The sequence below is a fragment of the Triticum aestivum genome, chromosome 5D (assembly GCF_018294505.1).
Source record: "Triticum aestivum cultivar Chinese Spring chromosome 5D, IWGSC CS RefSeq v2.1, whole genome shotgun sequence".
Taxonomy (NCBI): domain Eukaryota; kingdom Viridiplantae; phylum Streptophyta; class Magnoliopsida; order Poales; family Poaceae; genus Triticum; species Triticum aestivum.
The window spans coordinates 99,503,749-99,515,662 of record NC_057808.1 but is presented as its reverse complement, the minus strand read 5'-3'; positions in this window follow the sequence as shown (position 1 = coordinate 99,515,662).

Below are 11,914 nucleotides of genomic sequence, written 5' to 3'. Positions count from 1 at the left end.
AAAAGATATGAATTTTCAAAGTTTATCTGAATTTCTGGAATTATTTGAATTAAGCAAAAATGAATTATGACGTCAGCATGAGGCAATGCTGACGTCAGCAGGTCAACAGAGCGGCTGACCAGGTCAAACTGACCAGTGGGCCCCACCTGTCATAGACAGTGGGCTAACAGAAGATTAAACTAATTAATTTTTAGTTAATTAGCTACTGGGCCCACCTGTCAGTGAGTGATTAGATTAATTAATTAGTTTTAATTATAAAAACATTTTTCTTTTCTCTTTTTTTTAATTTTGCGGCGAGGCCCGCATGTCAGTGGCTGGGCCTACCCAGTCAGCACGTTGACTGGGTTGACCCAGTCAACGGGGCCCACGGGGCCCACTGGCAGTGGCACTGGGGTGCCCAGGCCAGCCACGTCGGCGGCCGGCGCCGGAGCCACTCCGGCGACCAAAACAGTGGCGGCCCCTCGCCGGAGTTGGCCGGAATTGCGCTACGGGGCTCGGGGAGGAGCGGGGCTAGGCCCATTCGAAGGAGCTCGCAGCGCCGCATCCAGTGGTGGCCGGGGCTTCGCCGGACTTGGCCGGAATTGGCGCCGGCGAGCGGCGGAGGCGGCGGCGCGCACGGGTGCCCGACGGAAACGAGGCTACGGCGGGCTATCGAGCAAGAGGAGGGGCTGGGGGGCATCTACGCGCTGTGGGGAGTGCAACGGGCTTGAGCCCGTGACCAAAAGGTCACCGGAGACCCGCGGGCGACGAGCTCCGCGGCGCGGCGTTCGGGCGCGCGTGGGGAAGCAGCTAGGGGGCGCGCGAGAGCGAAAGGGCAGGGGAGGAGGGGGGAGAAGCTCACGGCGAGGCTGTAGGGGGACGGCAGCGTGCTCGGGGAGGCTCGTCGGAGGCGAAACGGGGCAGCGATCGACGGCGGCCGTGCGGGGAAGAAGAGCTCGGGGAGGTCGTTGCAGGGGCTCCGGCCTCCAACGGGCTGCACCAGACGATGCAGCGGGCGACGGAGGTCCTTGGAGACACCGTGGGGCGACGAGGCGGGCACGGTGGCTGTGGGAATGACGGTGAATGGCGGCGACCGCGTCGGGCGTGGGGAAGGGAGGAGCGGCGTGGATCTGGGGGGGAAGAGAGAGGCGCAGAGGCCGAGAGGTGAGCGGGGGTGAGTGGGAGAGGGGCCCGAGGAGGCGGGGGGGAGCTGGCGTCCTTATCCTCCCCGTCGCCGGCGAGGTGGTGCGGCGGGGACCGGCCCCTGTTCCGACCCCGGTCGGGGGAACAGGGAGGGGGGAGGGCGAGTGGGAGATGGGCTAGGCCGGCTGGGCCGGGGGTCGGCCCAGTTGGGCCAGGGGTCCAGTGGGGGCCTTCTCCTTTTTCTTTTTCTTTGTCTGTTATGTTTTCTGTTGTATTTTCTTTTTATTTATTTATTTTCTTTTCTGTCTTATTTCATTTAAAAGTATTTAGGTATTTTATAAAAATGTGTTTTCTCCACCATAATTACCAGTGTATTATTTGGCACCCACCGAACATTTTTGTTTAAATTTTTGAAAACTTTTATTTTCCACTTTAATTTTAATTGAAGTTTGAATTAGGAGTTTGAAAAGAAATGTGATTCCAATGTGATCAAGCCCTGTTTAGCAACATGATTAGCTTAATCACAGAGAGTTATTGTAGCAGGATTCTCGGGGTGTTACAAATCTCCTCCACTACAAGAAATCTCGTCCCGAGATTTAGGAGGTAGAAGGAAACAGTGCGGGGTATTCTTCGCGCAGACGATCCTGTCATTCCCAAGTGGCCTCATCTTCAGAATGGTGCGACCACTGGACTTTGAGAAACTTGATCGCCTTCTGACGTGTGCGGCATTCAGCTTGGTCGAGAATGTGGACCGGATGCTCCTTATAGGAGAGGTCTTGCTGCAATTCGAGCACTTCATGATCCACAGCTCCGATTGGGTCCTTGAAGCAACGGCGGAGCTGTGACACATGGAACACATTGTGAACCTGAGAAAGGTTCGGCGGTAGCTCCAGTTGGTATGCCACTTTTCCACGCCTTTCGAGAATAGTGAATGGGCCAATATAGCGAGGAGCTAGTTTGCCCTTGATCCCGAAGCGGTGAGCACCCTTCATAGGTGTGACTCGAAGATAAGCCTTTTCGCCAGGTTGATAGACCATGTCCTTATGATGACGGTCATACTGACTCTTCTGACGTGACTGAGCAGTCTTGAGATTCTCGCGAATAATGCGGACTTGTCCTTCGGCATCTTGGATAATATCCGGGCCAAAGAGTGGACGTTCCCCAGTTTCTGACCAGTTCAGAGGGGTTCGGCACTTTCGTCCATATAACACTTCGAAGGGGGCCATCTTCAGACTAGCTTGATAGCTATTATTATAAGAGAACTCAGCATACGGGAGACATTCCTCCCATTTCTTGCCGAAGGAAATAACGCAAGCCCGAAGCATGTCTTCGAGAACTTGGTTGACGCGTTCAACTTGTCCTTGTGATTGAGGATGAAACGCAGTACTGAATGACAGATGAGTTCCCATAGCTTCTTGGAAACTTGCCCAGAATCTTGAAGTGAATAAGCTGCCACGGTCTGAGCTGATAACCAATGGAATACCGTGGAGTGAAACAATCCTGGACATATAGAGCGTTGACAACTGGCTAGCAGTGATCGTTTCTTTGAGTGCCAGGAAATGTGCAACTTTGGAAAGCCGGTCAATGACGACAAGAATAGCATCATTACCTTTCTGTGATTTGGGAAATCCAGTGACGAAGTCCATCTCAACATGGTCCCATTTCCATTCAGGAATAGAGATAGGTTGCAGAGTTCCAGCAGGCCTTTGATGTTCTGCTTTGATACGACGGCAAACGTCACACTCAGCAACATAACGAGCAATGGCTTGCTTCATATTAGACCACCAGAATCTCTGACGGATGTCTTGGTACATCTTTGTACTACCAGGATGGATACATAGAGGCGTATCATGAGCTTCTTTCATAACTTCCTGTGTCATATCCAGGTTTTTCTCTGCACATGGCACCACTAGGCGACCCTTGAAGTATAGGGTGCCATCTTCAGCAATGGTGAAGAATGAGGGATTTCCTTCTGCGAGGTAGCGCTTAATCTTGTGGGCTTCAGAGTCATACTTCTGTAGCCTTTTGATGCTGTCCTCGAGATTTGGTTTAGCAACTAGGGTATTGAGGGAACCCTGGGTAACAACATGGAGGTTCACCTTGCCAAACTCCTTAGGAGGGGGAGCGAGTGCACCCGGAGGAACAATATGGAGGTTCAGCTTCCTGAATTCTTCAAGAAGCGAGGGCTGAACTTTGTGAACCTGGAGGTGGTTGCAGTAAGACTTGCGGCTCAAGGCATCAGCCATTACATTAGCCTTGCCTGGCGTATAGGAAATACCCAAGTCAAAGTCTGCAACAAGCTCCATCCATCTCTGCTGACGGAGGTTCAGATCTGGCTGAGTAAACAGATACTTCAGACTTTGGTGGTCAGTGAAGATCTCGCAACGATTGCCGACAAGGTAATGTCGCCACTGCTTCAGCGCATGAATGACCGCAGCAAGTTCGAGGTCGTGAACTGGGTAGTTCTCTTCGTGAGGGCGCAATTGCCGAGAGGCATAAGCAATCACTTTGCGGTCTTGCATTAGGACACAGCCTAATCCTTGACGGGAAGCGTCGCAGTAAATGACAAAGTCCTTCTTAGTACCAGGTGGAGCTAGAACTGGAGCAGAAGTCAACTTGTCTTTCAGTGCCTGGAAACTTTCCTGACATTTGTCTGTCCATTGGAACTTGACACCCTTATGCAACAGGTTAGTCAGAGGCCTGGCGATCTTAGAGAAGTTCTCGACAAATCGACGGCAATAGCTGGCGAGACCGAGAAAACTTCTGACTTGCTTAACGTTCTTGGGAGGAGTCCAATCAAGAATAGCCTGAACTCGCTCGGGGTTGACGGCAATACCATCCTTAGAGATGACATGTCCAAGATAGGTTACTTCCGGTAGCCAGAATTCACATTTGGAGAACTTGGCATATAGTTGATGCTCTCGTAGCTTTTCCAGCACAAGTCGAAGATGTTCGGCATGTTCTTCTTCGTTCTTGGAAAATACCAGGATATCATCCAGATAAACCACGACGAACTTGTCGAGATAATCCATGAATATATAGTTCATCAGACGAGAGAAGGTGGCTGGAGCATTGGTTAAACCGAAAGACATGACGGTGTACTCGTATGAACCATAGCGAGTCACGAAGGCGGTCTTTGGGATATCCTCTTCTCGAACACGGATCTGGTGGTAGCCCAACCTCAAGTCGAGCTTAGAGAACACTGACGAACCCGCCAGTTGATCATACAGATCATTGATCCGAGGAAGAGGGTATTTATTCTGAATGGTAGCTTGGTTTATAGGACGGTAGTCTTGAACTAACCGGTTTGTCCCATCCTTCTTCTTGACAAAGAGAGAAGGTGCTCCCCAAGGAGAGCAACTTGGGCGAATGAATCCTTTGCGAAGAGATTTGTCGATTTCCTCCTTAAGCTCAAGGAGTTCATGCGGCGGCATTTTGTAGGGTCGCTTGGCTATAGGAGTGGTGCCTGGTTTCAAGTCGATGATGAATTCGACAGCTCTAGCAGGGGGAATCCCTGGAAGTTCTTCAGGGAAGACGTCGAGGAATTCACGCACGACGGGAATGTTTTCAATGCCCTCGAGTGGTGCAGCGTTCAGTGCATTCAATGCATAGAGCCTTGCCTCGGCATTTTGCACCAGATGAGCTTGGTAAGCAACTATTTCAGCTGAAGGGTGTAGCAGATGGACGGTCTTAGTGGCGCAAACTATAGAAGCAGTATGCGCTTTCAACCAATCCATACCCAAAATGAGGTCGATGTTAGACGACTTCGGGATAATGGGAGAGGCATAGAATTCCAGCCCTTCGATTTCCACGGGGACATCGATGCCAACCAAGGAGGTTTGACACTGTCCCACGGGGGTTTTGACCAATACAGAGGTGTTCATCTCCTCACATTTAACGTCGTGCTTGTATGCAAAATCTTCTGACATGAATGAATGCGATGCACCTGTATCAAATAAAACGGATGCTGGTACTGAATTTATGAGGAGTGTACCCATCACAGTAGCAGGCTGGTCTTGAGCTTCGTTGAGATCAACATGGTTGGCATGAGCACGACCGTAAGACTTAGCATTGTTGTTGCGGGGCTGATTGTTACCACGGCCAGTTGCTGGAAGGGCCAGTTGATTCTGGTTCTGGTTGCATTCTTTAGCACGGTGTCCTGGTTGACCACACCTGAAGCACAAGCCATTATTCGGAGTGGGAACAGGAGCTTGGGATGGTGGAGCTGGAAGTCTTGACTGCCTAGACGGTGGTGGAGGCAGACGAGGTGCAGCATAGGTCTGCCTTGGGGCAGATGCATTTGGACGGTACATGCTGTTCGGGATCCATATCTTACGCTTCTGTGAGGGCGGGCCCGAAGATGAGCCCGTGTCACGGTTGCGCCTGTGAGAGCTCTGGTATTCCTGCAGACCAGTTTCGACATTGATGGCCTTGTTCACCAAGGTGGAGAAATCAGCAAAGTCATGCACTAGAAGTGCGAGCTTGATGTCAGCTTGAAGGCCATCACGGAACTTCTCCTGTCTGCGTGCATCAGTTGCAATGTCTTCTTCAGCATAGCGGGACAAGTCCAGAAACTCCCGCTGATAAGCTTCGACAGTTTTGTTGCCTTGGGTGAGGTTGCGGAACTCACGCTTCTTCCGGTCCATGACTCCCTGAGGAATGAAGCGGGCATGGAAAGCAGCTTGGAAGTCTGGCCAGGTGATGATTGTTCCAGCTGGCAGAGTACGCCTGTGGCTGTCCCACCATTGAGCTGCGGGTCCCTTCAAGAAGAAGGAAGCAAAGGTGACATAGCTGGCAGGGGCTACATCAGCAGACTCCATCTCATATGTGATGTCACGGGGCCAGTCATCAGCATCCAGAGGCTGAGTTGAGCTGCGGTAGATGGTTGGGTTGAGGCGTATGAAATCTTGAAGAGTCACTTGGGCTTGCTGCTGGTTCATATTGGGGCGAGGAAACTGAGCCATCATATTTTCCATGAACTAGCGGTTCAGTTCAAACTGTTGGATCATACCAGCCATGTACTCAGGTGGTGGTGGGGCATCGCCACCACGACCACGACCACCTGGTCTAACCATCCTGCTAATATATAACAGGGGTAGTTCAGCATTGAGAAATTTGCAGTGACAAGAATCATTCATGATGAAACATGCATAATGAAAGGAGCACGATAGCTACTACATAGTAGTCGGCATAACTTACAAAAGGGGTCATGCATAGAGTTCAGTACATAGAGTTCAGTACATAGACTAAAACATCATAGGCGGCACACAGGCTCGCGGCGAATGCATCTAACAATACAAGCAAGCCTACATCAGTCCCAAGAGGTACTGTGGAGGTCATCGTAGCCCGACAGCTGGTAGTGAGGCAACGGATAGCCCTCCACGTCAGCAGACTGGGGGCCGCGGATACTCAGGTGTAGAGCCCGACGCTCAGGTGGCAGAAGAGGACCAAGTGCGGGAGAGTAGCCTCCCACCTCTGACCAACCGACACCGTGGGGCATCACGGTCCTGGCTGGGTAGATCGCAGTACGTGGTACCTGTCCAGACCGGACAAAGGGGTGCAGCAGCGTCAGAGCTCGGTAAAGGTGCTGACGGGTGGTGTACATCTCGTGGCGAAGAGCTCGGTTAGCTCGATCCAGCCCATCAGCATGCAGAACCAGGTGCTGATGGTAGAAGGGCTCTCGGGTGACAGTGGAGTAGGCAGCAGTATAGTATCCCTCCGCACCAACATCAGAGGCGATAGCAATGTGCCTGAAAGGGGAGGTGTCCAACTCCTGATACTCTCCACGAAGACGTGTCAGAGCAGCATAGGCAGCATCGTGGACAGCCATATCGATGGTCACACCAACACCATGTGCGGTGTGCAGCACAGTAGTGGAGTCGTACTCCCGAGAGTAGAGGTGGACGATGGCACGGTACTGCTCCTGGTTAAAGTCCTGGTACTCCTCGTAGACGGTGTACTCAGGGTGCCAGCGATAACCCAGATAGGTCATCATCTCAGCTAGCACCGCAGGTGATCCCGAGGCACCAATGGCCATCGTGTGGCGAACGACCTGCCTCGTGGGTTCCATCTGAAAGCAAAGACGTTTCAAAGGAGTCAAATGACAGTGTGTGAATTGTTCAAAATACTACTCTAAGAAACAACTATGGTTTATCCAACTTTGGGGTGAACGCGGTCACGAGATCCTAGTGTTAAAGTTAGTAAATTCGTTTAACCCGAGTAGAAGAGAGTTCAGAGTCCCAGAGTAAAGGTCGAGGAGTAAAAGATCCTAGTACCACCCAATGGCGACGTGGGCCCGTAAGACACACAGCCATGTTAGTAAAAGTTTTGTAATGTCTAGACTCGACTTCGGCCAAGGAGTGTGGAAAGGGGGATTCCTACAGGCAGTCGGCTCTGATACCAACTTGTGACGCCCCCGATTTGACCGTACACTAATCATGCACGCAAATGTGTACGATCAAGGTCAGGGACTCACGGGAAGATATCACAACACAACTCTACAACATAAATAAGTCATACAAGCATCATAATACAAGCCAGGGGCCTCGAGGGCTCGAATACAAGTGCTCGATCACAGACGAGTCAGCGGAAGCAACAATATCTGAGTACAGACATAAGTTAAACAAGTTTGCCTTAAGAAGGCTAGCACAACTGGGATACAGATCGAACGAGGCGCAGGCCTCCTGCCTGGGATCCTCCTAACTACTCCTGGTCGTCGTCAGCGGCCTGCACGTAGTAGTAGGCACCTCCAGCGTCGTAGGTGTCGTCGTCGACGGTGGCGTCTGGCTCCTGGGCTCCAGCATCTGGTTGTGACAACCAGATAGAAAAGAAAAGGGGAAAAGAGGGAGAGAAGCAACCGTGAGTACTCATCCAAAGTACTCGCAAGCAAGGAGCTACACTACATATGCATGGGTATATGTGTAAAGGGGCATATCAGTAGACTGAACTGCAGAATACCAGAATAAAAGGGAGATAGCTAGTCCTGTCGAAGACTACGCTTCAGCCACGTCGGCGGGCGGCGCCGGAGCGACTCCGGTGACCAAAACAGCGGCGGCCCCTCGCCGGAGTTGGCCGGAATTGCGCTACGGGGCTCGGGGAGGAGCGGGGCTAGGCCCATTCGAAGGAGCTCACAGCGCCGCATCCAGTGGTGGCCGGGGCTTCGCCGGACTTGGCCGGAATTGGCGCCGGCGAGCGGTGGAGGCGGCGGCGCGCACGGGTGCCCGACGGAAACGAGGCTACGGCGGGCTATCGAGCAAGAGGAGGGGCTGGGGGGCATCTACGCGCGGTGGGGAGTGCAGCGGGCTTGAGCCCGTGACCAAAAGGTCACCGGAGACCCGCCGGCGACGAGCTCCGCGGCGCGGCGTTCGGGCGGGCCTGGGGAAGCAGCTAGGGGGCGCGCGAGAGCGAAAGGACAGGGGAGGAGGGGGAGAAGCTCACGGCGAGGCTGTAGGGGGATGGCAGCGTGCTCGGGGAGGCTCGTCGGAGGCGAAACGGGGCGGCGATCGACGGCGGCCGTGCGGGGAAGAAGAGCTCGGGGAGGTCGTTGCAGGGGCTCCGGCCTCCAACGGGTTGTACCAGACGATGCAGCGGGCGACGGCGGTCCTTGGAGACACCGTGGGGCGGCGAGGCGGGCACGGTGGCCGTGGGAACGACGGTGAACGGCGGCGACCGCGTCGGGCGTGGGGAAGGGAGGAGCAGCGTGGATCTGGGGGGGGAAGAGAGAGGCGCAGAGGCCGAGAGGTGAGCGGGGGTGAGTGGGAGAGGGGCCCGAGGAGGCGGGGGGGAGCTGGCGTCCTTATCCTCCCCGTCGCCGGCGAGGTGGTGCGGCGGGGACCGGCCCCTGTTCCGACCCCGGTCGGGGGAACAGGGAGGGGGGAGGGCGAGTGGGAGATGGGCTAGGCCGGCTGGGCCGGGGGTCGGCCCAGTTGGGCCAGGGGTCCAGTGGGGGGGGCCTTCTCCTTTTTCTTTTTCTTTGTCTGTTCTATTTTCTGTTGTATTTTCTTTTTATTTATTTATTTTCTTTTCTGTCTTATTTCATTTAAAAGTATTTAGGTATTTTATAAAAATGTGTTTTCTCCACCATAATTACCAGTGTATTATTTGGCACCCACCGAACATTTTTGTTTAAATTTTTGAAAACTTTTATTTTCCACTTTAATTTTAATTGAAGTTTGAATTAGGAGTTTGAAAAGAAATGTGATTCCAATGTGATCAAGCCCTGTTTAGCAACATGATTAGCTTAATCACAGAGAGTTACTGTAGCAGGATTCTCGGGGTGTTACACTAGGGTTGTAGAGATATTAGTATGCGGAAACCCGAAAGTTGTTCGGAGTCCCGGATGAGATCCCGGACGTCACGAGGAGTTCCGGAATGGTCCGGAGGTGAAGAATTATATATAGGAAGTCCAGTTTCGGCCACCGGGAAAGTTTCGGGGGTTATCAGTATTGTACCGGGACCATCGGAAGGGTCCCGGGGGTCCACCGGGTGGGGCCACCTATCCCGGAGGGCCCCATGGGCTGAAGTGGGAGGGGAACCAGCCCCTAGTGGGCTGGTGCGCCCCCCATGGGCCTCCCCCTGCGCCTAGGGTTGGAAACCCTGGGGGTGGGGGGCGCCCCACCTGACTTGGGGGGGAAGTTTCCCCCCCTTGGCCGCCGCCCCCCTGTAGATGGGATCCCAGGGGCCGCCCCCCCCCAGGGGGACTATATAAAGGGGGGAAGGGAGGGCTGCTGTACCCTAGCCCCTGGCACCTCCCTCTCCCTCCCGTGACACCTCTCTCTCCCGCTTGCGCTTGGCGAAGCCCTGCCGGGATCCCCGCTACTTCCACCACCACGCCGTCGTGCTGCTAGATCTCCATCAACCTCTCCTTCCCCCTTGCTAGATCAAGAAGGAGGAGACGTCGCTGCTCCGTACGTGTGTTGAACGCGGAGGTGCCGTCCGTTCGGCGCTCGGTCATCGGTGATTTGGATCACGACGAGTATGACTCCATCAACCCCGTTCATTAGAACGCTTCCGCTCGCGATCTACAAGGGTATGTAGATGCACTCCTTCCCTCTCGTTGCTAGTAGACTCCATAGATGGATCTTGGTGATGCGTAGAGAATTTTAAAATTCTGCTACGATCCCTGACAGTGGCATCATGAGCCAGGCCTATGCGTAGTTACTATGCACGAGTAGAACACAAAGCAGTTGTGGGCGTAGATGTTGTCAATTTTTCTTGCCACTACTAGTCTTATCTTGTTTCGGCGGTATTGTGGGATGAAGCGGCCCGGACCGACCTTACACGTACGCTTACGTGAGACAGGTTCCACCGACTGACATGCACTAGTTGCATAAGGTGGCTAGCGGGTGTCTGTCTCTCCCACTTTAGTCGGAACGGATTCGATGAAAAGGGTCCTTATGAAGGGTAAATAGAAATTGGCACATCACGTTGTGGTTTTACGTAGGTAAGAAACGTTCTTGCTAGAAACCTATAGAAGCCACGTAAAAACTTGCAACAACAATTAGAGGACGTCTAACTTGTTTTTGCAGCATGTGCCTTGTGATGTGATATGGCCAAAAGGATGTGATGAATGAGATATATGTGATGTATGAGATTGATCATATTCTTGTAATAGGAATCACGACTTGCATGTCGATGAGTATGACAACCGGCAGGAGCCATAGGAGTTGTCTTTATTTTTTGTATGACCTGCGTGTCATTGAATAACGCCATGTAAATTACTTTACTTTATTGCTAAACGCGTTAGCCATAGAAGTAGAAGTAATCGTTGGCGTGACAACTTCATGAAGACACGATGATGGAGATCATGATGATGGAGATCATGGTGTCATGCCGGTGACGAAGATGATCATGGCGCCCCGAAGATGGAGATCAAAGGAGCAAAATGATATTGGCCATATCATGTCACTATTTGATTACATGTGATGTTTATCATGTTTTGCATCTTATTTGCTTAGAACGACGGTAGTAAGTAAGATGATCCCTTATAATAATTTCAAGAAAGTGTTCCCCCTAACTGTGCACCGTTGCGAAGGTTCGTTGTTTCGAAGCACCACGTGATGATCGGGTGTGATAGATTCTAACGTTCGCATACAACGGGTGTTGACGAGCCTAGCATGTACAGACATGGCCTCGGAACACACGCAATACACTTAGGTTGACTTGACGAGCCTAGCATGTACAGACATGGCCTCGGAACACGGAAGACCGAAAGGTCGAGCATGAGTCGTATAGAAGATACGATCAACATGGAGATGTTCACCGATCTTGACTAGTCCGTCTCACGTGATGATCGGACACGGCCTAGTTAACTCGGATCATGTTTCACTTAGATGACTAGAGGGATGTCTATCTGAGTGGGAGTTCATTGAATAATTTGATTAGATGAACTTAATTATCATGAACTTAGTCTAAAATCTTTACAATATGTCTTGTAGATCAAATGGCCCACGTTGTCCTCAACTTCAACGCGTTCCTAGAGAAAACCAAGCTGAAAGATGATGGCAGCAACTATACGGACTGGGTCCGGAACCTGAGGATCATCCTCATAGCTGCCAAGAAAGATTATGTCCTAGAAGCACCGCTAGGTGAAGCACCCATCCCAGAGAACCAAGACGTTATGAACGCTTGGCAATCACGTGCTGATGATTACTCCCTCGTTCAGTGCGGCATGCTTTACAGCTTAGAACCGGGGCTCCAAAAGCGTTTTGAGAAACATGGAGCATATGAGATGTTCGAAGAGCTGAAAATGGTTTTCCAAGCTCATGCCCGGGTCGAGAGATATGAAGTCTCC